We start from the raw sequence: 24,819 nt of genomic DNA, 5'->3' as shown, positions 1-24,819 counted from the left end.
TGCCGAGATGGTGAAGGACAGGGAAGCCTGGCGTGCTGCAGTTCATGGTGTTGCAAAAAGTCAGACATGACTTAGCGACTGAACAACAACAAAACTGTATTTCAATATTGTATATACCCTGACTTTATGTCATTTAAAGGCTCTTTTCCTAGCTTCAGTTTTTCACGAATAACAGTAGAAGGGCTCAGGGTATCACTCAATAGCTTTGACAAACACACACTAAATGTAAGTCAGGAATCACTTGTGTAAAGTTAATTGAGTCTTGTTTGACTGTAACACTAATACATTTGCTCGGTTTATAACTGCAGTTTTTGTGTCCAATAAATGAGTCATTGTTCTAGATGGTAAGTCAGGCCCAATTAAATCAATTTAAAAAATACGAAAAGCTGGGTAAGTATTCCACTGATCTACTTAAATTCTTTCTTTGAAAGTCTTTCAAAAGCTATAGTAGTGCAGCACTTTTCTTTATAGTGCAGCACTATGAGTTACAGGTATAACAAACAATCCCGGAATTTGTCAGCTAAAACCAACAAATATTTATTATCTCACAGCTTCTGTAGGTCAGAAATCAGGGTGTGACTGAATTGTGTGCCTCTGGTCCAAGGTCCCTCCCTCCCAGTTTGTAGTCAAACTGCCAATCTGGGCTATGGTTGTCTCAAGACTGGATCCACATCTATGCTCACTCCCACTGTTGTCAGCAGGCTTCATCCCTTGAGGGCAATTGGTCTGAAGGCTGGTCACATGGGCCTCCCCCTGGGATGGCTCACAGCAAGGCTGTTCACTTTTCCCGTGAGAGTGAGACAGAGTGAGCAAGACAATTTTTTTTTTTTTTTTTTTATAACTTCACCCCATATATAGCCTCCTGTCACTTAGCCATATTCTATTCCTTAAACGTGAGCCATTAGGTCTAGTCCACACTCAAGGGAAGAGGGTTACACAAGAGTATGAATACCAGGAAGGGCAGCAGTACAGGGAGTCATTTTGGAGGCTATTGGCTGTGAATACATCGCAGGTACAATTGCATGCACATTTCTAGCATATGTGATGGCAAACAACCTCAAGAACTTTAACCACTCCAAGGTCCTTCTCTGGCCACAGGAGCAAGCCTGGCTCACAGATGGGACAGACCAGAGTGCTGGGGAGATAATGCCTCCAGGAACAGACTGCAACCAGTAAAGGATGGGAGTCATTGAATAAATATCCCAGGAAACTGGTTACATGGCTTCTTCGATGCCCTGGAAGCACCGAGCTCTAATTCCCCAGGGTGGTAACCTGTTTGTGAAAGCACCCTTTACTAGCTTCCAGCCATCGTCTCACCCCTCATCACCCACAGACCTATTTAACTATCTCTCCTTCCTGGTACCTCTGCAGTCACCTCTCAAGTTACTTAATTCTAGTCCTTGTGTCTCGCACTACTGCTAATAGCATTAAGAAAATCTTAAACGTTAAACTTTTCTTACACATTTCAGAAATACCAGAAGAAATCACTAAAACAGGAATCACACAGCTATTTAAGCTGTTCTTTCTTCCATTTAGTATTTATTTGTTGAGCAACTACCACACACACACAACACGTACAATTGAGCACCCCCAATTTTAAAAAGTCAGTTCCTGCACTTCATGGCCTGCTTCAAAATGACAAAAAAAGGGAAATTATCATTTATTTTTAGTTCTTGTGTTAATTATAGGCTTGAGAGAAAAATCTATAGCCTGATAGTGTTTATATTCACTAACTTGGTGGACTATCTATGTATCTGATAGGTATGTGTATATATCTTTGTGCCACCTAACACACACGTTGCAGGAAATACATGTAGCATTTTTTCAAACAGTTATTTGTTAATCTCAGCTTTCATGTGTGTACTCCCCAAGGTCCAATCCATTTCACTTCTGAAGAGTTTTTGGAAAAAAGTAATCAAGGTAACCATTAGGGTCACCATGCTCAGCAACCTTTCTGCCACATCTGTCACCAGCGGAGAGCTGGTTATGTATAGTCGTGCCGCTGGGAGCGCTAGAAATAAAGTGAATAAAGAAATGGATGGCCTGAATGGGAGTGGAGTTTAGGTATATTCTCCCCTAAATATACATAATCTGTATATATGATACAGATACATGCATAAGTATGGCTGAGTCCCTTTTCTGTTCACCAGAAACTATCACAACACTGTTAATCAGCTATACTCCAATACAAAACAAAAAGTTCAAAAAAAAGAGATGGATGGATGGTGCCTGGTCTCAGCCTCACAGGATGAGTGACACATGCTAGAATGCTCTTCAGTTCTTCTGTAGGCAGGAAATCTGGCTTTAAAGCTTCCTACATCTTAATGGAGAATGTCAATGAGGTATTAAGTGGCAGGGATCTTCCTGAGTAACAGATAATGATCTGAGTCACATATCAAGGAAAGCAGTTGTCTCAGATAAACTATCATCACCAACAAACAATCTCCTCAATCAGGAATTCCTCATTTGTAAAATCTCCCAGAAACATCCTACCCCTATTCATCAACGCAAGAGGTGCCTGTGACCATTGCGCTTGTCCACTCAAAAGACGATAAATAAAACTGAAATCCTTCAACAACTACTCAAAACAATTCTTAAAGCGAGATGTATTTCCTTTCAGCTCAATGTATGCCTATGTCAAGCTAGTTGTTTTGAGAGTTGGAATTTCCACCGTAACAGGCTCTTTGTGTAATGGAGAATGTCTGCTCTCTTCCACTTGCCTGACTCAACATGGCTGAAAGGATTTTCCTGCCAGGTTTAAAGAGCATCCATCCTTGAGCTGAGATGGAGAATGAGACATTCCAGTTTGAAGAGGGTAGCTGTCTTTTTTCAGAAGTGGCAGAGCCTCAGCTATCATGAAAAGGCTTTTTCACCTATGTTTGGTGTCAATACACAAAGATTGCTTGTGTGTGGAGAGTCTCAGATTCATTCGAGTTTATGCCATCCCTTTTACAAAGCATTTCAAGTATGGAACAAGAAGCCAAAAAGGGAAGGATGTATTCATGGTGGCTGCCAAGGAGTGTGTTGGCTAATTATTGTACAGAAAATATAAACTTTGTCATCTGATGAATTTGAACTTGAAGAACAACCGGGTCATATTTACATCTGCATTGCTTTGGCAATTCTCTCAAAGATGCCAAATGTCAATTTCCTCATCTGTAAAATGCTGATAACGATACCTACTTAGTGATACAGGCTATAACCTTTCTGTCCACGAGGGAAGCTGTCTCCAGATTTTTATATATTTATGAGAGATTTTATTAATAACTGGTCTGAACATGCCATTCTGTATGTGGCCAGTCATATTACAGCAGCCTTGAAAAGAATTGATTAAAGACAGTTTATCTGATCTAGTACATTAAAAAAGGATTCAAAATGGAGAATGGCTTATGGAGAAGAAAAGATTCTTCTCATCATCCTATAGAAAATTTCTCTGATTTCTACATGATGAGTCACAAGAAATTTGCCTGACTTGACTTTACATCTCAAGCCTGTTTTAACTCCTGGGGACCTGAGTGACCATCTGCTACTTTTGCCTTTCTGGCCCCATGCCTCCTGCAATCTGGTGAAGGCATCTCAATTGTATTTTGGAGACTCATCACTCTCAGACCTTAAAGGGCTTTAATTCATTTAAGCTTGGTTTCTCTTTCTTACACAGAGATTACTGTCTAACATCTGGATGATAATAAAGATACTATGAAATACCTGTCGAGCACTTTTTATGTGATATAGTTCTAAACACTTCCCAAGTTTTATATTTCATTTATTCTTTACAAAAGACCTATGAACTAGAAACTATTATTAAGTCCCATATCCCAGGTGAGAGAGAATCAAGGTGAGGTGTCTTTAGGAAAACCACCCATGTCTATATGGTATGTAATAGAGGCAGAATTTGAACCCAGGTCTGTCTGATTTCAGAATCATGATATTTACCTCAACATTATGGTTAGTAAAAGGAACAAATGTGCAAATACCTTCACATAATGGATAATATATCCAGGATGTAAAGAATTACTCCAAACCACATTCTTTTGATTTCAGGGGAAATTCCTAATTCTAATCTTCTGAGTTTTTTAACCTGGGGTGGTCTTGTGGCTAATAGGATGAGAATGCTGGCAATTCTAGACTTTGGTCATCATGTGAGCAAAGAAAAACTGATTCTAGTTAAAGGCCATGCTTAAACTTCAGCATTCTCTTGTGTCTGTGAAAAAGGAAGCATGGGGAGAGAAGAGGTGGAGTATTTATGGGAAGATGTGGGCAGCTTGTTGAATTCTAGTGGTTTAAAAGCATTTGCTTTACATTATTGGGACTAATTGAAATAAAAAGTTCAAGGCTCCTGAGAGTTGACTCATTCTCATCATCCTAATATTAGATGAATTGAGTTCCATGTGGTTGACGGTCTGTACCAAATTTCTCAGTGTTGGCTGACAGCCTCAGAAAGATCTGTTCTTCTTCTTCTTCTTCTTCTTTTTTTTTTTTTTTTTACAACATTTCAGTGAGTCATTCCACACACACTGTCAGTACTGATTCCTGAGGGGAGGTGGAGAAGGAAGGTTTCCAAGCTAGAGTGAAGGGCTTGGAAATTCACTGGGGAACAGAAAACCACCAGCTGCACTCTTATCCAGAACAAACTTGGGGCACAGGGTCCTGCCTTTCAATACTGATCACCATGTTTATTAGTTTGGACATTGTACTCTTGGAACAATCATACAAATCATACAGTCTCCAAAAATGAAAGGAAGTGGGTTTCTTTTGTTAAAAATCCAGCTGATTCATCTTAACAAACCATACACACACACATTGGAAAAGACCTTGATACTGGGAAAGATTGAAGCCAAAATGAGAAGAGGGCAGCAAAGGAAGAGATGGTTGAATGGCATCACTGAGTCAATGGACATGAACTTGGGCAAACTCCGGGAGACAGTAAGGGACAGGGAGGACTGGTGTGCTGGAGTCTGTGGGGTCGCAAAGATTGAACATGACTAGCCAATGAAAAGAGAAGGCAATGGCACCCCACTCCAGTACTCTTGCCTGGAAAATCTCACGGACGAGCCTGGTAGGCTCCAGTCCATGGGGTCGCTAAGAGTCGGACACGACTGAGCACCTTCACTTTCACTTTTCACTTTCACGCATTGGAGAAGGAAATGGCAACCCACTCCAGTGTTCTTGCCTGGAGAATCCCAGGGACAGGGGAGCCTGGTGGGCTGCCGTCTATGGGGTCACACAGAGTCGGACACAACTGAAGTGACTTAGCAGCAGCAGCAGCGAATGAAAAACGGGTGTGTGTGTGTGTGTGTGTGTCTGGATCTCCCATCCCCAAAACAGAAAGGCAGTTTGGCATACTGAAAAAAGTAAGTGCTTTAGAATCAGACACTTCTGAATTTAAATCACAGCTCTGTCATGTATTATCTGGATTTAGACTGCTTAAACTCTTGGAGGCTCAGCTTCCCTTTTCTTTAAAATGGGGATGATCTTTACGTGTCATGTACTTTTGTGGACATTAGAAATAGTATACTTTAAGTACCCAGTACATAGTAGAATCTTAAGAAAGCAGCAGCTCATGGCATTTAGCTTCTCAGAGACCTGTGAGTATTTCTAACTCAGTCACTTATCAGTAGGTTAGATTTGGACAAGTTCTTTCACCTTCTCTCAGTCTCAGTTTCCTAGTCTACAAAATGAGGTAATAACACTCTGTAAGATTATTAGTGGATTGAGTGATGCATTATTAACTACTGTAATTACTGCCAGTAATTATAAATCTCTTTAATTGTGTTAAGCCCTTTCATATAATGCATATAAAGCACTTGATATATTTCCTACCACATAGTAAGCAATGAATAAACATTAGTTATTATTAGGTTAAATAATATAAATTGCTATTATTCAACCATTTTGACCTACAAAGATGGCAATTTCACATGGCTCCACTGAATATTATTCCTAAAGGGTAGCTGTAATTTCCAAGATTCTGTGTCTAATAACCTGGTAGCCAAAATCACTGCAGATGGTAACCGCAGCCATGAAATTAAAAGACGCTTGACCCTTGGAAGAAAAACTATGACCAACTGAAACAGCATATTAAAAAGCAGAGACATTACTTTGCCAACAAAGGTCTGTCTAGTCAAAGCTATGGTTTTTTTCCAGTAGTCATGTATGGATGTGAGAGTTTGACTATAAAGAAAGCTGAGTGCTGAAGAATTGATGTTTTTGAACTGTGGTGTTGGAGAAGACTCTTGAGAGTCCCTTGGACTGCAAGGAGATCCAACCAGTCAGTCCTGAAGGAAATCAGTCCTGAATATTCACTGAAAGGACTGATGCTAAAACTGAAGCTACACTACTTTGGCCACCTGATGCGTAGAACTGACTCATTGGAAAGGACCCTGATGCTGGGAAAGATTGAAGGCAGGAGGAGAAGGGGATGACAGAGGATGAGATGGTTGGAGGGTATCACCGACATGATGGACATGAGTTTGAGCAAGCTCCAGGAGTTGGTGATGAATAGGGAAGCCTGGTGTGCTGCAGTTCATGGGGTCACAAAGAATAGGACAGGACTGAGTGACCGAACTGAACCTGGTAGCTTATATGCTCTTGTTGTGTTTCAGCAGTAGAAACCTGGGGTTAATTACTACTTTTGTTTTCAATACTTTGGGAAGCAATTGATTGAACTTCACGAGAGTCTAATTAATTCACCAGGTTCTGGTGAACTTCTCAAGAGCTTAAGAAGCCAGGTCTCCCTCCTAGTGTTATGGGAGTGGGAAAAAAAAAACCCTAGAAAGAATGGCTAAGCTGGAAAGAATATATGTGACCTGGCACCAGTTTATGTCAACTCAAGTTTCTTCAGCATGACACTCAGGTTCCTGATTCTCAAGAATTCCCAAACTTTGTCCTACATGAGAAAAAATCATTACACAATGCTTTGACCTATAGCTTGCAGTGAATAATCCTTGGTTGAGTATGATCTTCAAGGTGTCCAAAGAAAACTGTTGTGATGTTGGAAGTCACTCTGTCCTTATCAGAACTGTCACATGATAATCAATGTAGGTCAACTTGGAGCTCACTTATAAGACTAGTTGGGGTGCTAGAAGACCAGGCAAGAGGTGATGGTGATTTGAACTAGGGTGATAGCATTGACAATAATGGAATAAGGTGTCATCATTATGTATCTAGGAGGTAGGACCAGTAAGACTTGCTGCTCATTCGAATATGGGGGATGAAGAGGAGAGCCAACTCAGTTGGGCATGGAGTAAATGGTGGTGCCATTTTCTCAGCTGGGGAAGACTGAGGGAAGGCAAATCTTGGAACCGGAAGTAAATCTAGAGTCCTATTATGGCTGTATTAAATTTGAGGTGGCCTACTGGAGATCTGGAGAAGGAAATGGCAACCCACTCCAGTGTTCTTGCCTGGAGAATCCCAGGGGTGGGGGAGCCTGGTGGGCTGACGTCTATAGAGTCACACAGAGTCGGACACGACTGAAGTGACTTAGCTACTGGAGATCTAGGGCTTCCCTAGTGGCTCAGATGGTAAAGCGTCTTTCTGCAATGCAGGAGACCCGAGTTCAATCCCTGGGTTGGGAAGATCCCCTGGAGAAGGAAATGGCAGCCCACTCCAGTATTCTTGCCTGGAAAATCCCATGGATCATGGAGCCTGGTAGGCTACTGTCCATGGGGTTGCAAAGACTCAGACATGACTGAGCGACTTCACTTTCACTGGAGATCTAAGTGGAGACACATCAAGGATGTAGTTGAAGATAGAACATGTTTGCTCAAGGCATGTGTTGGGGCAGGGGTTTATGGAACACCACTCTGTTCTCCATTATGCTCTATTCTGGGAGAGAAACAAAGAAATATGGTCACAGAAAGTTTGATCAAGAGAGAAATAACAGGAAGAGAAAGCCAAGAGATTTAGAGTCTGAGGACAAAAAAGATTTAGAGTCTGAGGACAAAAAAGAAATAATGGAGAGAAAAAGATTGATTTGATTTGAGCTCAGACAATGTACAAGGCATTATGTTGCGTGTTTTTACACACAATAGCTTATATAATGCTCACCAAAATCTGTATTACTGCTGAGAAGACCAAGACTCATAGAATTTATTTAACTTACCTAAGAATCATAGCTAGTTATGGGGCAGAGCTGAGACTTTGAACAAAATCTCCCTGACCCTAATGCCTAGATTCAGTATGACTAAGACTCCTTGTCAATGCAATACTTTGTTAACAACCAGTAAAGCATCAGAAAGACAAAGATTTCCCAAGGCCTGCAGAATGCCTGTCCACAGATCATCATCCACTGGAGATCATACTCTTTTTGTCTGCAGAATACAAACCACATTCAGAGGGAGTGGGGAAAAAAGTAAAAAGAAGACAACAATTCAAGATAGAGTTGTTTGTTAAGAATAGGGAGCTGAGATTTATTATTATTATTATTATCATATGTCATCTCTATGTATTGTGTAACTACTTTTTGTTTTTGTTCCTAGCAATGCTCCCTGTCCTTCCACTGAGAATTCTCTGATAGGCATTTGGACTAAAATTTTCCTTCCACCCATCCTAGGCAGTCAAATATAGTCCACATGTAATTGCAGCATCATCTCAGCACATGGCTACTTCTTGCTCTGATTCTTTAGCAATATCTCTCTGGGAATTCATTGACTTACCTAAATGGAATGTTCAGTCTTTAAGGTACCATTGGGTTTGGGGATTACATGGTGTTGTCATGGACTGGAAGACAACTGGCCATGTCCAGATCATGTGCTTTCCCTTGCAAGTGTAAGGTAGGAAAGCTTCTGAGATTTACATTTCCATTGGTACCATATGGGGCAGGGGAGGGCAGTTTCCCAACATGAAAACAACAGAGATCTATTTCAGCACTTAGATTGGATGGAGGCCATTGCAGTTACTGTTGTGGTTACTAGTACCACTGCTATTTTTATTCCAGCTCCAGGGCAATATTCAAAGCCACACAATAAACCTGAGATTAGCAGTCAGTCCTGGTTTGATTACTGACACAAAGAGGGTTTTCTTTTCTTCCTCTTTTGACGAGTTACATGAAGCCTGAGCTCCAAGCAGCTCTGCAATCAGTTTCTGAAATCTTATCAAAAGGATGACAAATCAATCTGGAAAACAGACCCACTGAAATGTCTGAACAGATTCAGTCTTCTCTATGACCTAATAATTCAACTTTCTTTTCAAATCCAAGACTAGAATTGTGGGGAGAAGTTGCTGCTTTTCCACTTCAGTCTAGGAAGGCAAAACAGATTTCTTTTATCTGGAGGATTTAGTGTTCACATAATAATTGCCTTTTGATACTTCTTATCTGGGTTTCTTACAAAACTAGCCTGAAAAACTAGGTAGTTAATTTAAGACAGTGTTTATAACTTTGATACCCACAGTGCTCAAGAACTGCAGAATTGTAGCTCTTAGACCTGGCTTTGAAGGTATATTTTGTTTGGAATGCAAAATGTTTTATTAATTTGATGTAGTTGCCAATATTTTAAAAGTAGATGATTTCACAGTTTTTAAAAATCCAGATTTCTACTTAATAGAAGATGTGGCAACAGCAGGTCCACATTCCCGTAATCAGTAGTCAGCAGAAGCCGAATGGCAGCTGCCTCTATAGTTGGGACATAGAGCACTTAGGGATGCATCCTGCTGCAAGTAATTGAAGCTTAAACCACAGGGACATCTATTGTTTGCTTAAGGCATCTGAAGAGCTTTGGGGGTTTTATTCAAGAGCTTTAACAATGCTATCTTTCTGGTATCTTTCCACTTCCTTAACTGTTTAAATAGGAGAATCATTCCTATCCCACCAGATTGTTTAAGAATTTAAAAAAAAATCATGAATGTTAAGTCCTTAGTTCAATGCCTGGCACAGTGGGAGAGCTCAATTGGTATTAGCTGTTGCTAAAAGAAAGGCAACGCCAAAGAATGCTCAAACTACCATACAGTTGCACTCATCTCACACACGCTACTAAAGTAATGCTCAAAATTCTCCAAGCCAGGCTTCAGCAATACATGAACCGTGAACTTCCAGATGTTCAAGCTGGTTTTAGAAAAGGCAGAGGAACCAGAGATCAAATTGCCAACATCCGATGGATCATTGAAAAAGCAAGAGAGTTCCAGAAAAACATCTATTTCTGCTTTCTTGACTATGCCAAAGCCTTTGACTGTGTGGATCACAATAAACTGTGGAAAATTCTGAAAGAGATGGGAATACCAGACCACCTGACCTGCCTCTTGAGAAATCTGTATGCAGGTCAGGAAGCAACAGTTAGAACTGGACATGGAACAACAGACTGGTTCCAAATAGGAAAAGGAGTATGTCAAGGCTGTATATTGTCACCTTGCTTATTTAACTTCTATGCAGAGTACATCATGAGAAACGCTGGGCTGGAAGAAGCACAAGCTGGAATCAAGATTGCCAGGAGAAATATCAATAACCTCAGATATGCAGATGACACCACCGTTATGGCAGACAGTGAAGAGGAACTAAAAGGCCTCTTGATGAAGGTGAAAGAGGAGAGTGAAAAAGTTGGCTTAAAGCTCAACATTCAGAAAATGAAGATCATGGCATCTGGTCCCATCACTTCATGGGAAATAGATGGGGAAACAGTGGAAACAGTGTCAGACTTTATGTTTTTGGGCTCCAAAATCATTGCAAGATGGTGATTGTAGCCATGAAATTAAAAGACGCTTACTCCTTGGAAGGAAAGTTATGACCAACCTAGATAGCATATTAAAAAGCAGAGACATTGCCAACAAAGGTCCATCTAGTCAAGGCTATGGTTTTTCCAGTGGTCATGTATGGATGTGAGAGTTGGACTGTGAAGAAAGCTGAGTGCCGAAGAATTGATGCTTTTGAACTGTGGTGTTGGAGAAGACTCTTGAGAGTCCCTTGGACTGCAAGGAGATCCAACCAGTCCACTCTGAAGGAGATCAGCCCTGGGATTTCTTTGGAAGGACTGATGCTAAAGCTGAAACTCCAGTACTTTGGCCGCCTCATACGAAGAGTTGACTCATTGGAAAAGACTCTGATGCTGGGAGGGATTGGGGGCAGGAGGAGAAGGGGACGACAGAGGATGAGATGGCTGGATGGCATCACCAACTCGATGGACATGAGTTTGAGTAAACTTTGGAAGTTGGTGATGCATAGGGAGGCCTGGCATGCTGCGATTCATGGGCCTGCAAAGAGTCGGACAGACTGAGTGACTGAACTAACTAACTAATAGTCTATCAACTATTGTGCAATAATGCTGCATAAAAAGTCACCCAACTCAATGGCTTATAATACTAAGCATTTCTTTTACTGGCTCACAGGCCTTAGGGTTAGTTAGAATGGTTCTGTGTTATGCTGTCGGTTGACTGGGCTTGGGACCCTCAAGGTGATGGTTTGTGTTCAGTTCTGCTTATCCTCACTGGATCAGTGCCTACCTGGAGATGTTTCTTCTTATGATGAATTACAGGAGTGTAAGAAAGCAAACCAAAGCATGATATCATATAAGATACTAACTGTATATCCACTTTCTATTGGATAAAATGAGTCGCATGGCCAGGTCAAAGTCAGTGGGGGATGAAGTGTTCCACTCAAAGCAGGGAAGTAATATTTGCTGAAAATAATCCCACCAATTATAATTTGGAAATCTGGCATCCAAGTAAAACAGCACTTTCTTTAAGTGTCCACCTAACTATCTTTGCTGTATCCTTGTTTGCTTCACAATGGCACCACTATCCCTTCTATAGCACAAACAGACATTTTATGCCTTTTCTGAATGTGTTAATGGGATTTGGTTACTTTGAATTAATTCACACTAGGGGCTTCCTGGTGGCTCAGCAGTAAAGAATCTGCCTGCCAGTGCAGGAGATGTGACTTCGATCCTGGGTCAGGAAGATCCCCTGGAGAAGGAAATGGCAACCTACTCTAGTATTCTTGCCTGGGGAGTCCCACGGACAGAGGAGCATGGCGGGCTACAGTCTATGGGGTTGCAAAAGAGTCAGGCATGACTTAGCAACTGAACAACAGACAATAAAGGCAATAGTAATAATGTGTTACCTCCTCCCAGGAGTATTTGCATTTTAAGTAAGATCTAGTGCAAGGAAAAGGCAATGGCACTCCACTCCAGTACTCTTGCCTGGAAAATCCCATGGATGGAGGAGCCTGGTGGGCTGCAGTCCGTGGGGTCGCTAAGAGTTGGACACGACTGAGCGACTTCACTTTCACTTTTCACTTTGATGCATTGGAGAGGGAAATGGCAACCCACTCCAGTGTTCTTGCCTGGAGAATCCCAGGGACGGTGAGCTGCCGTCTATGGGGTCACACAGAGTCGGACACGACTGAAGCGACTTAGTAGCAGCAGCAGCAGCCGTGCAAGGAGAAGGGGTAATCCCAAGGAGTGAAGGGGTGATGCTGGTAAGTTTTGTTGCTATAACACCTGGATGTAGGAGCAGAGATATCTGTGGATTAGTGAGACCCAAGGCAGTGTGGCAAGGCCCAGCAATAGATCATACAAAGCTCCACTGCTGGAAAGCTATTCCTCTGTAGTGTTGCCAAAGAGGTAAACTGCTTACTAAGATAAATCTCCTGGGCTTCTTGGGCTGAGAGGAGTCCTTGAGAAGAATATTTATTTGTCATCTTTTGGTTTCTTATTTAATTGGAGTCACATATCTTCTCTAAAGCCATTTATAAACTGTACCACATTCTACTGATGCAAATTCTGTACAGAGACAAGTTCTGTGTTTGAGTTCACATTTATACTTTTCTATTATAAATTCAGGAGAATACTTTCCATGGAAATTAATGGGAAATTCTTGCCAAATAGCTGTCACCAGTTAGTGCTTTTACTGTGGAATTAGTAGTAATGTACGCTTTACAACGAATATGGTTCATATGATATTTTAAAATCACATGATGAAAAAAATCATGGAACTTTGACTTATTTTTATGCTCTGACTCTGTTTTGGCATCTCTGATGTGTTTTCTGGGGAACACTACATTATCATTATGAGATGCTTGCTTCAGTGAGCTGAACCATCTACTTGGTCTGATATTAATCCTGAAGTTCTCATAAGTCACTCAGAGGATTATACAGTTTCACAGCACCGTATTCTGTAGCTCAGGTATGTTTTAAATTATTTGGTCACAGGCATGAATATTTTTTTGTCTTTGTTACAAAGCCAGACAGTATTTCAGGGGTTTTCCTCCTAAACGTTTACTATTTTACTCCCCAGATATTTGTCAACTCTGCATTAGACCCTGGGTGCATATGGATTTAGGAGTTCAGTTATTTGTAAGTGACCCTGAAGAATGATACTATAAAGGAATTTTTAATTTTCCTAGGACAACAAATATGAGTTGAATATGGAATGAGTTACCTAGCTGGTAAATGAACCTCATTGAAAACCCAGCATATACAATTTAAGGGGCTTTGCTATTCTCTATTTGGTGTTGCAGAAAGCAATTGCTTTCCTAAGATAATTTTTAAAGCCTTTTTAAAAGGTAGTAGCTAATGTATATTGAGCATTTACAAAGTGCCAGACACTTAATCTAGGTACTCAAAATGAATTGTCATGACATAATTTCCCAGGTGGGGGAAACAAGACTTACTCAAGAGAGGTCTTGTCAAGTTCACACGTACTAAGTGGTGAAGCCTGGATCTGAACCTGGGAAGTCAAACTCTGGAGCCCTCCTCCTTCTAGCATTTGTGGTAGGAAGGAAGAGGTTTACACAATTCAGAGTTCTTCTCTGGAAATTCCATGTATTGAAGGTATTTAAGAGGAGGTGTTATATTTGGCAGTGAGGCAGATCTCTCCACTATTAGGAAAGCAAAATCGAGTGATTTGTTTCAGTGAGTGCTCCAGCCAGTATTTATTTTAATGGCTGTGCAAATGACTTTAGTCCCATATTTATAGAATCATTAAAGACTGTGGGGATTATTTATAGTTTCTGTGCTATGCTTTATTGCATTTTGTGGGCAAAAATATAATTCATAGAGATATGCTTGAGAATTTGGTGGTTTTCAAAGGCCTCAGAATATATCCCACTGGACTTTCAAGGGCTGTTGTATTAGCATCATTATTTTTTGTTTGTTTGTTTTACACTATAGAGTTTTCCCACACAATGGTAAATATAAATGTAAAATTTGTATTTGTATTTTACTTAGCACAGGGAATATAATGTCAAATTTCTAGCACATAGCAGTTGGTCATGTATTTGAACTCAGAGATTCACAGTTTGTGCCTCAAATGTGAATCTTTAAGACCACAGCATGCAGAAGTTGAACAGACAGGCAGGGCTACCCCGTGTTTAGAATTTGGAGGGATAAATGAAAAAGAACAGTGACGATTCAGAGCTTGAGGGTTAAAGACAGCTAGTGATAAAAAAGGGAGTGTTTCCAAAAGTGATGCCTCTCCAAAAAACTCTAGTGTTGCTGTGATAATTGTTAGGGCTATAAAGGAAGTATTGGACAAGGCAGAAAAATAGCAAGACCATGAAATAGTCAGACAAAACTCTAATACTGATCTTTGTTCTTTCTTTATACAAACTTGTTATCTCATTGAACATTTATCGATACCTCTAGCTCTTGCTCTACAGCCCCCTTCTTCTGATTCCAATACCTAATTTTCTTCTGGGGAATGAGTTTTCTTCCACTGCATGCCAGTTGGCGCAACTGTCATTGCAGGTACACCACTCTCTCCTTGTCAGGAGGCAGACCTGTAGCCCAAATGTTCTAAATCTTTAATGGCATGACAGAAAGGCTACAAAAGCAGCTGGAGATGGTTCATTCCAGCTTCTTCAACTGATGAGTTTGTCCATTTGTTCCTGCTGCCAGGATTCTCAGACCATCACTAGTTCCTGACAGCCTTTTCTCTGTCTGGTTCCTCAGCCTTTCCCTTAAGTCTGAATATTTTCCTCAGAACTCTCAATGGCTTACTTTGTGCTCAAGTTAGACAGATCCGTCAATTTCTGTTGCTTGCAAACGAAGACTCCTAACTGAAATTGTTGGTTTTACTATAATTTAGATGTAGAAGAAGGGATTTAATGATATGCTTTCTTAAAATAGCTAATCAATGGTTTCAGAAGAATAGCATTAGCAAATTCTCAGGGGGAAAAAATGCAGCACAATTGTTTTCAGGAGCTTTTCAACTGTATACGTTCCTCTGCAATCCAATGGATGCCTAGATTCTAGAACTGAAAACACATTTCTAAATTGATCTCTCCCTGGTGGGGTTCTAGCAAGAATAGAATCAGATACTCTGAATGTTTAAGAAGAGCACTCTGAACCCCTCCCCTGCTATATATGTGTATATATTTGTTATATATTAATATAGCCTCCAAACCTAAGGTTTTGTGTTCTTACTATATGTTCATTATTCAACAAGTAGTTTTCTTTTTTCTCTTTATGTCAGGGAACAAATTATGATGCTACTGTTTATCTTGGATTCTTCTAAAAGTCCATGGATCAGTTTGGGGGGTGGTAATGAATAGAACACAAAATGGGATCATCTCTATTGGGCCATCAGATTGCCAAAAATAGACACATTCTGCAATTATCATCAGAATGACTTGTTACCATTTGAAAGTAGATGAAGAACAGAGATGCCAGTTATTCATCACATTCAAATCCCAAGAAACAGTTTTCTATGCATTCAATTTTGAGTAAATCATTGGGTCTGGGTGGTTTTTTCTCATTTTTTTTCTACTTCTTCCTCATTTCTTCTCTGCCAAACATCTAATCATGCTGAGATGCATCCTGCATAATAAACATACTCTTTGCACTTTCAACGACTATTTTAGTACAATAACATTTTAATATCAGTCTGTTCCTTCTCCACATCCTTCTTTGGAATAACCATATAGCATGATTTGGGCTAAATGCTGTTTTCAAAGTTAATGGTAAAAGTAGTAATAAGAGTAATAAGGTCTCCATCCTCTGCTTTATAGATGAGTGCATGTGTAATCATTTCCATGTCACATGTTGAGGAATCCATTGTAATTTAAGGCTTGGCTTGATTCCTTCAGACACTTGACTGGAACCCCTTCCTTGATGTAATCTGAAGGCAACTACTAGAAATTAGTATCTCTAACAACAATGAAAGGACAACACAGGAATTTTAGAATTAGACATACTTAAGTGTTTGCTTAGGGTTTCCCAGGAGGATGACTCTGATATAAGGATTAGAGTTCTGCCCATTTATAAGGAAAGTGATCACAGGAAACAGAGGAATGGGAAAGAAAGCCACTGGAGGAAACTTTCAAAAGCCAGTTACCTTGGTGGACAACTGGAATTTTGATACTTTGGGAAGGATCCTGAGAGATGGTGTAGAACAATGAAGAAGAAGGAAGCTGGGGTATGTATTTACAATTCCCCAACTTACACTGGTTGAGGGCAGTCTTAGGAGCATTCATTCTCCAGTCTCGTACCTGGACAAACCTGAGTGAAGTATGTTCCCATGGCCAGGCAAAACCCCTTAGACATCCAGAAAACACTATAATTCAAAGAGATACATGCACCCCTGCGTTCATAGCAGCACTATTCACAATAGCCAAGATATAGGAACAACCTAGATGTCCATAAACAGATGAATGGATAAAGAAGATACAGTATGCATATAGAATGGAATACTACTCAGTCATAAAATGAATGAAATAAGGCCATCTGCAGCAACGTGGGTGCAACTAGAGATTTCCATAGTAAGTGAAGTAAGTCAGAAAGTAAAAGACAAATGCCATATGATATCATTTATACATGGAATTTAAAATATGGCACAAATAAACCTATCTATGACAGACTCAGAGTTATATAGAACAGACTAGTGGTTGCCAAAGAGGAGGAGCTGTGCAGGAGGGATGAACTGGAGTTTGGGGTTAGTACATGCAGACTACTGTATATAGAATGGATAAGCGACAAGGTACTACTGTATGGCACAGGGAACTAAAATCCTGGGGTTAAACCATAATGGAAAAGAATACAAAATATGTATATATGTGCATAACTGAGTCACCTGCTGTACAGCAGAAACCAACACAACAATGAGAGAGTCTCATGCATCACGTGGAGAAGGAAATGGCAAGCCACTCCAGTACTCTTGTACTCTTACTCCAGTACTCCGTCCATGGAGAATCCCATGGACGGAGGAGCCTAGTGGGATACAGTCTATGGGGTCACAAAGAGTCAAACACAACTGAGCGACTTCACTTTCACTTTTCACTTTCATGCACTGGAGAAGGAAGTGGCAACCCACTACAGTGTTCTTGCCTGGAGAATCCCAGAGATGGAGGAGCCTGGTGGGCTGCCATCTATGGGGTCACACAGAGTTGGACATGACTGAAGTGACTTAGCAGCAGCAGCAGCATGCATCACAGTGAGCAGCCTTCACTGTGAAGAGATAGGTACTATGGGCAGGGCCTTGATAGCATCATTTACCCACCTTGCAAAGCTCAATGCAAAGGAGGTCAGGGTGGATGCTTTATGAAAAGACTGGATTTCATACTGCTTATGCAGTATGCTTTGAAGGGAAAGGCATTCATTCTTGCTCCAAAATTTCTGTTTCTCCAGATAAATTCAGAGGTTTCAATATTCTAGACCTACAGCCATTAGAGAATAATTCTTTCAGGTTAAGCCAGTGGGACTCAAAGTAAGTTCCCTGAACCATCTTCAAATTTTCCTGGGAATGCTTTATAGAAATCCAGATTCCTGGTTCTTAACTTCCAGACTGAATCACATCTCTGGGTGTTGGAGAACAGAAAGCAGCTCCAAGCGATATTTATGAACTCCTCCAGTTTGAAAATACCTGAGTATTTCCCCTTTGCCTAATGACCTTAGCATTGAAAAAATGAAAATACAGTTTATTTTTTCCCTTAAAATATTAATACATACTCAAACCATATATATATATATGTCAGACCTGTCTTATTTCACTTCTGCATCTGCAATCCTTACCTAGCACAAGCTTGTCACATAGTGAATACGCTACAGATACTAGTCAAATAAGTGAATTCCTATAATAGAAACTAGAATGCAAGCATTCTTGGTGATTGAGTGACTCACACCTCAATGTGTATAAATTTGTCAACTCTTTTCCTCTAAGGAAGGAGGAACAGATGCTATAATAGAACACTGAGAGCCAGAGGGAAGGAATTGATAAAAACAGAATAAGGATTAGTTTTCTAGCTATAAGATTATCCATCTGCAAAATGAGGATATTGTCAGCATCTGATATTCTTGTCTGTCTGATGTCCATTCCTTTGCTACTTGATCCTTTACCCTGATATTCCTTTGGGAAACTACTCCTCTTCCATATATAGTCCATGGTGATTATGAAGGTCTGTCTTCATTATGGTCAACCACCTTTATTCATCTCCCAGATCACAAATGATTGATTCAGGAACTGATTTGTGATTCAACTGAGATCAGTTAGATTTTAATCCAAATTGCCCCTTTAATTTCAAAGAGGCTTTCTTAATTTATAGAGAAGGGAAATTAAATACCTGTTGGCTTTGCTCAAATGGTAGGATGTAGGCCTGTAACTGGTGTTGGCCATGTTTACCATCACCTGGGAGATGCTACTTCAGAATGAAACCAAAAGCAAAGGAAAGAGAACCAAGAGTTGGAGAGGGTCAGACTCACAAGTATATAGCTGGAGCTCCTGGATCCAGCCATGCCTGAAGCTCTTGCAATTAGTGTGACTTGCCACTCACATGAGCCAATGGTGGTTATGTTCTTGACACCTGAAACAAACAAAAATTCCTTACTGAAAAGAGTTTGAGATGAACTGATATCCAAAGGAGTATCACCAGATTGTCACTGAATGTCTAAAGTTGTCTGAAAGAGTTAGGTCTGAACCCATGCCCTACTACTTCTTATCTGGGTGAAATCTGAACTGTTACTTAAGGTCTTCAATCCTCAATTTCATCTTATTATAGAGAACTTGGGATATTATTTCCCTCATTGGGTTGTGAGGATTATACACACATTAACAGTAGCCATGAAAGTGCAAATGAATGGTAGAGTTACTAAAGTTCTTTTATAGGAATTTTTATCACTTTTGGACATTCTTGACCACCTTCAGTTACCTAAGACCTCCTGATAATTCCAAAAGCCTCCATTAAATAGTATTAATCATGAATCAAGTCATGTTCCATAGGGAGGGAAATTTTTTTCTGAGAGTATTCAAGAGACTGGCTAAGCTCTTTTTCTCCTCATTGCCAGATCATTTGAGGCTGGCAGGGAATCTACTGGACTCCTGCAAGGTGTCTGATGTTCAATATGATGAAATGAGGAAAGTGTAAATGTGAAGGTTGTAGCAGACTGTACTTTCCAAAGATTGACACAGCAATATCTCTCATTATACATGTTCTTCAGCCTTGTGAACTTGCTTGCCTCCATCAAGATGTATAATCTAATTCCTCTCCCCTTCAATCTGGGCATTTCTTAGGGATCTACTTTTACCACAGAATACAAAAGAAGTGACACTGAAGCTGAATCTGAAGTCTCAAGTGAGCACTTGTTTTCCAGGTGCTCCCACTTGGGACAGTATCTTACAGAACTGAGCTGCCATGCTGGGAGAAGCCCATGCCACATGGAAAGCCTACCATGTAGGTGCAGTGCATGGTCCCAGCCTTTGAATCATTCTGGTCCAAGTGCTAGGCACATGAGTGAAGATAGTTCTAGATGCCTTCAGTCTCTAGACAATGCAGTCATCTCCTAGCCCCAAAGTACTTTCAACTATGGCTGCCAATGTTGTAAGCACAAAAGAGCTGTCCCTGTTATCCCCTTTCCAAATTCTAGACTCGTAATCTGCCGTTTGTTTATACCACTAAAATGTGAGATGACTGCTATTCCTTAGCAGTAGATAACTAGAACATCAGGGACAGCATAGCCGTCAAGGAGCACCCTTTACCTTGAAGATATGATGATGTTCATGATGATACTCACTGGACCAAAGCTCTGTCAAATAGGGCATATATCTATAGTGGAAAACATTAAACGAATGATAAAGAAACTAACAAAATCCATCAGAATAGAACTCAGAACATTAGGTTGTTAGAACTGTTAGTACTTCTGATGATCAACCACCAGAACTCTTTCATTTATGAGAGACTCTCCCCAAGAACTGGTGTTGTGATGGAAGTATTTCCTGTTCAGGAGCAAGACATGCAAGTCTATACTTAAATGAATGACTTAACTAGCAGATGGTAGAGTATCGCCAGAGCCCTGAGCTCAGTCAAACCTGGGTTCAAATATTTATTCCCACCCTAGTAGCTGAGTGATCTGTTAGAAACCTTTTCATTATACTAATTCATTCACTATACCTTTTCATTATACTCCAGTTTCCCCTATGTGCAAAGTGGAAGTGAAAGTCACTCAGTCATGTCCAACTCTGCAACCCCATGGACTATACAGTCCATGGAATTCTCTAGGCTAGAAGTGGGTAGCCTTTTCCTTCTCCAGGGGATCTTCCCAAACCAGGGATTTAACTCAGGTCTCCCGCATTGCAGGTGGATTCTTTACCAGCTGAGTCACCAGGGAAGCCCAAGAATACTGGAGTGGGTAGCCTATCCCTTCTCCAGAGGATCTTCCTGACCCAGGAACTGAACCGGGGTCTCCTGTACTGCAGGCAGATTCTTTACTAACTGAGCTATCAGGGAAGCAGAAAACCATATATACTTCATAGACTTATTTTCAGCATTAAATGAGAAAAAGAAGCACTTAATATATTGCTATGTACATAGTAAACATACCAAGTCTTAACTATTAATGTTATACCCACTGTGTTGAATGTTGTATTCAAAGCCACTTGCAAATTTTTTTAATATATTCAACATGCAGAATTCTGTAAATGTTAGGTGTACACCATGTTACTTTGATGTATTTATATATTGCAATATGGTTGCTGTAATAATGATATTTATCACATTACATACTTATAGAGCAACATTACTGTCTATATTCAATATACTGCGCATTAGATCTCTATCCCTTATTTAGTGTTTGCTGCAAGTCTGTACCCTTAAATACCATCAGTCTTATCCTCTAACCCTTAGTAACCACCATTTTACTCTGCTTTTGACTTTTTAGATTCCACATATAAGTGATATCATACAGTGCATCCATGTTATTGCATGCGGCAAGATGTCCTCCTTTCTCACAGCTGAATGATCTTCCATTGTGTGTATATAGCTCATCTTTTTTATCCATTAGTCTGTTGATGGGCATTTTAAGTTGTTTTCATTTCTAGAATATTGTGAATAATGCTGTGATAAACATGAGAATGTACATATCTAGTCAAACTCCTGTTTTTATTTCCCTTTGATATTTACCTAGAATTGGAATTGTTGGATTCTAAAACATAACTTATAGTAAATATATTAACAACATTTTACGGAGGACCAGAATAAGAACTCTAGCTAACATTCATTGATATGCACACATGCCATGAACTATGCCAAGCTTCTTTACAAGAACTGCCTCCCTTAATTATCACAACAATGCTATCACTCAGGGACAATTACATCCCATTTAAGAGCAAGAAATTGAGGCATTAAAAGTGTAGGTACCCTGCTCCAGGTTACACAGGGATTAAATGGTAATCACACTGCAGACGAATAGCTCTTAATCACTCTGTCATATTACGTTCCCCTATTGGACACATGTCATTTTACTTTTGAGGTGAGGAGTTTTCTTTTATGTCAAAACACCACCATATTACACTACCAGTATTTCCATGCTTCTACAGAAACTTGAGGTCTCTGTACTTTGCACTTTGCAGAAACACTGAGGTGTTGAGCAGGTAACTCCCTAAGCCATGCAACAGAATGGTCCGAAGAAAGGTAGAGATAACTGAACAGGGAAGGAAGATAGATTCATTTGGATTCCTCATGGGTGATTCAGCATTTTCAAGGTGAATTTAATATGGGAAATGTTGCCAGTTCCCATTCACTGAAGACTTGATGCCTGATGCCAAAACCACTTAAGTGACTCAGGAAAATCTATCCTTATCATTTTGCATTGGATGTGCCTTTTAAGGATGGGATTGGTCTTTTACTTTGATCTTTGGCATGCTAGCAAACATCTTTAATACTTTTTCAAGGATCTTCAGCTTAAATTCCATTTCCTGCCCTATAGGTGAAACAGTTAAAAATATTCACCAGACTCTCCCTGCTCAAAGAGTGGTCCATAGACCATCAGGATCAGCATCTTCTTGAAGCTCTCAGCATGCAGAAATTTAAGATATCCCCCCTAGACCTACTAACTCAGAATCTGCGTTTTAATAAGATACTCAGGGGGAGAATTCCATGGACTGTATAGTCCATGGGGTCGCAAAGACTGAACGACTTGCACTGGGCACTTTGCAAGACACTCAGGTGATTCATATACACATTTAAGTTTCAAAAACACTGTTCTACACACATATTTATTGAAAACTTTTTAATAAATAAATTTTAAAAACTCTTATTGTTTTAGGCTTTAAAGAAGCTAATAAACTTTCTGGATTCATGGGAGGGAATTTATAAGAATTAAGTAAAAAAAAAAATAACTCCAGTTCTTAAAAAGTTTTAGTAAGAAAATAAGACAAGAGTAGCTGAGCCTCCTGTGAAACTTTATTTAGCATGACTGGGAAGGGCTACTCCAAAGATCTGAGATCCAAATGAATGGAAGAAGTAGATGTGTAAAGATAAGGGGGAAGAATACTAAGGCAGAAGATAAAAGCAAGTGCAAAAGCCAGGAGGGAAGAATGAGCCTAGAGTGTCCTGAAAACTGAAGGAAAGTCAGAGTACTGTGTGACCGCAAAAGCAGTAGGAGATGAGGTCACTTACTCACAAATAGTCACCGAACAACAGGCAGTGGTAGGAACTGTCCGAGGTGCTGGAGATGTGGCTGTCCACAAAACAAAGGCCCCATTCTAAAATGAAGATCACATTCTAGAGACTGAGCCAGACAAGTAACAAACAAATGTGAAAATACGTGACAAAAACTAAAGACGGGTATGGGGATAGGGAGTTAAAGAAGGAGTCTTATTTTAGAGAAGGGGTTGACAAATTATATAACATGGGCCAAATCCAGATGTCTACCTGTTATTGTAAATAAATTTTTTTGGAACACAAGCATATCCATCATTTTATGCATGTTCTATACATGCTCTCATACAACAATGAAAGAGTTGAGTAGTTGTCACAGAGATGATATGGTCCCCAAAGTCTAACATATTTACTGTCCAGAAAAAAGTCTGTCTTAAATGACAGTGTCTGGGTGGTGGGGTGAGGAGATGGCTCTCTGAGAAAATGATAGTTGAGTAAAGAGATAGTCAGGACCCAGGTGACATAGGGCCTTTTAGACCACAGCCAAGAGTTTAGGTTTCAAGTATTACAGAATGTCATCAGGCAGTTTTAATGGGGGGTTGGGGGGGGGAGGTAAATAATCTAATTTATCTTTTAGAAAGCTTACTAGAAGTCCACAGGTTCAAAGCCATAGCTGGGATTCTGCCAAGTTTTCTCAACCAAGGCACCTGGAGATGAGAGCCAAGGTACTTTCCCTCTGATAGGTACTTTGGCTCTGTCTAGATGATGTGGATTTTTGACCAGAATAAAAATCAAAAGATGATTAATGCAGAGATGTCCCATTTCCCACCCTTGTGTTTTGTGACAGCATTATGATTAATAGGGCTTTGTACAGTTCCTCATGAATGACTGATTTGGAACAATTCTATGAAAGGGATGTGGTAATTTAGCACCATTGCATGTCTACAGAGGAACAAAGCTACCCTTATTTTTAGCTTAATGCCACGATTACTTTTGAATATCTTGGCTGCCTTTATTCATTCATCTATTCAACAAATATTTATCAAGTGCCTATTATGGACAAGGCCCTGCATTTGGCAGGATAGATGAAAGGCCTACCTTTGAAAGGTCTTATTTAGTGTTTCCAGAAAGAGAGACGAGGCAGCCACAGGAAAAACTGCCAAGCGACTATTCCATTCAAAGAAATGTGGACTCTCTAAAAGGATTAGGGCTTTCCTATTAAAAAGAAGAGGTTGAAAGGGGATATAATTGAAACCACTCCAATCCTGAAGAGCACGGACTTCAACAAATCCAGAGACGTTAAAATGATGGTCACACAACAGGATAAGATGCTAAGAGTTCATATATCTGACATTTAGGTAGCACTTAGTGATTTTCAGGTACTGGAAAATGCATTCACTGAAAATGCATTAAATCTCACAATAATTATTGGTAAGTATGATGCAACAGAGAAACAGAGAGCATAAGTAATTTACTCAAGATCATATGATCTTAGAAGCTCACTAGAAATCCACAGGTTCAAAACTATAGCTGGGATTCTGCCAAGTTTTACTCAACCAAGCCCCCTGGAGATGAGAGCCAAGGTGTTTTCCCTTTGATCTTGGCTCTGTCTGTGGTGAAGTGAGGTGGTGGTGAAGCTTGTAGTGGTGAAGTGAGGACTAGAAACCAGGGATGTTTGACCCCCAAGCTGATATGGAATGTTCCTCATTCAGTTGTTCATATCATAGGGAATACTGCTAGATTCAAGAAGTTTGGAGGACGAGGAGATGAGAACTGGAAGTTTTCTATCTTTACTTTTTAAAGCTGATTTTCAGGAAGATAGCTCTCTCTTCTACAGCTTTCTTCTTGGTACCTTTAACAGGGAATGAATGTTGACCCCATGTGGGAATCTTTATCCTGAGTGGCAAAGAGAATTTATCTGTGTACAAACCACTCCATTCTCTGGCTCAGCATTGAAAATCCTGAAATTCCTCCTACAGATCCAGTCTAAATGTAATTGAAAGGTACATGTTGATTCTAAGCTTGAT

General features: G+C 40.1%; 1 long non-coding RNA gene across 1 annotated transcript in view; it reads right to left on the bottom strand.

Moving 5' to 3' along the window:
* LOC147348311 (uncharacterized) overlaps positions 1-18,723 on the bottom strand; it is a 65,545-nt gene extending 46,822 nt beyond the window's left edge. Inside the window, exon 1 of the long non-coding RNA XR_015151436.1 lies at positions 18,621-18,723. This is a non-coding gene — a long non-coding RNA (uncharacterized LOC147348311). The remainder of the gene's footprint in view (positions 1-18,620) is intronic.
* Positions 18,724-24,819: the final 6,096 nt, after the last annotated feature.

Source organism: Bos grunniens, chromosome 22 (assembly GCF_055505025.1).
Source record: "Bos grunniens cultivar Pamir isolate PY7600 chromosome 22, Bosgru_T2T1.0, whole genome shotgun sequence".
NCBI classification, from domain to species: domain Eukaryota; kingdom Metazoa; phylum Chordata; class Mammalia; order Artiodactyla; family Bovidae; genus Bos; species Bos grunniens.
The sequence above is the reverse complement of the archived record's forward strand: the minus strand, read 5'-3'. Positions and strand labels throughout refer to the sequence as shown.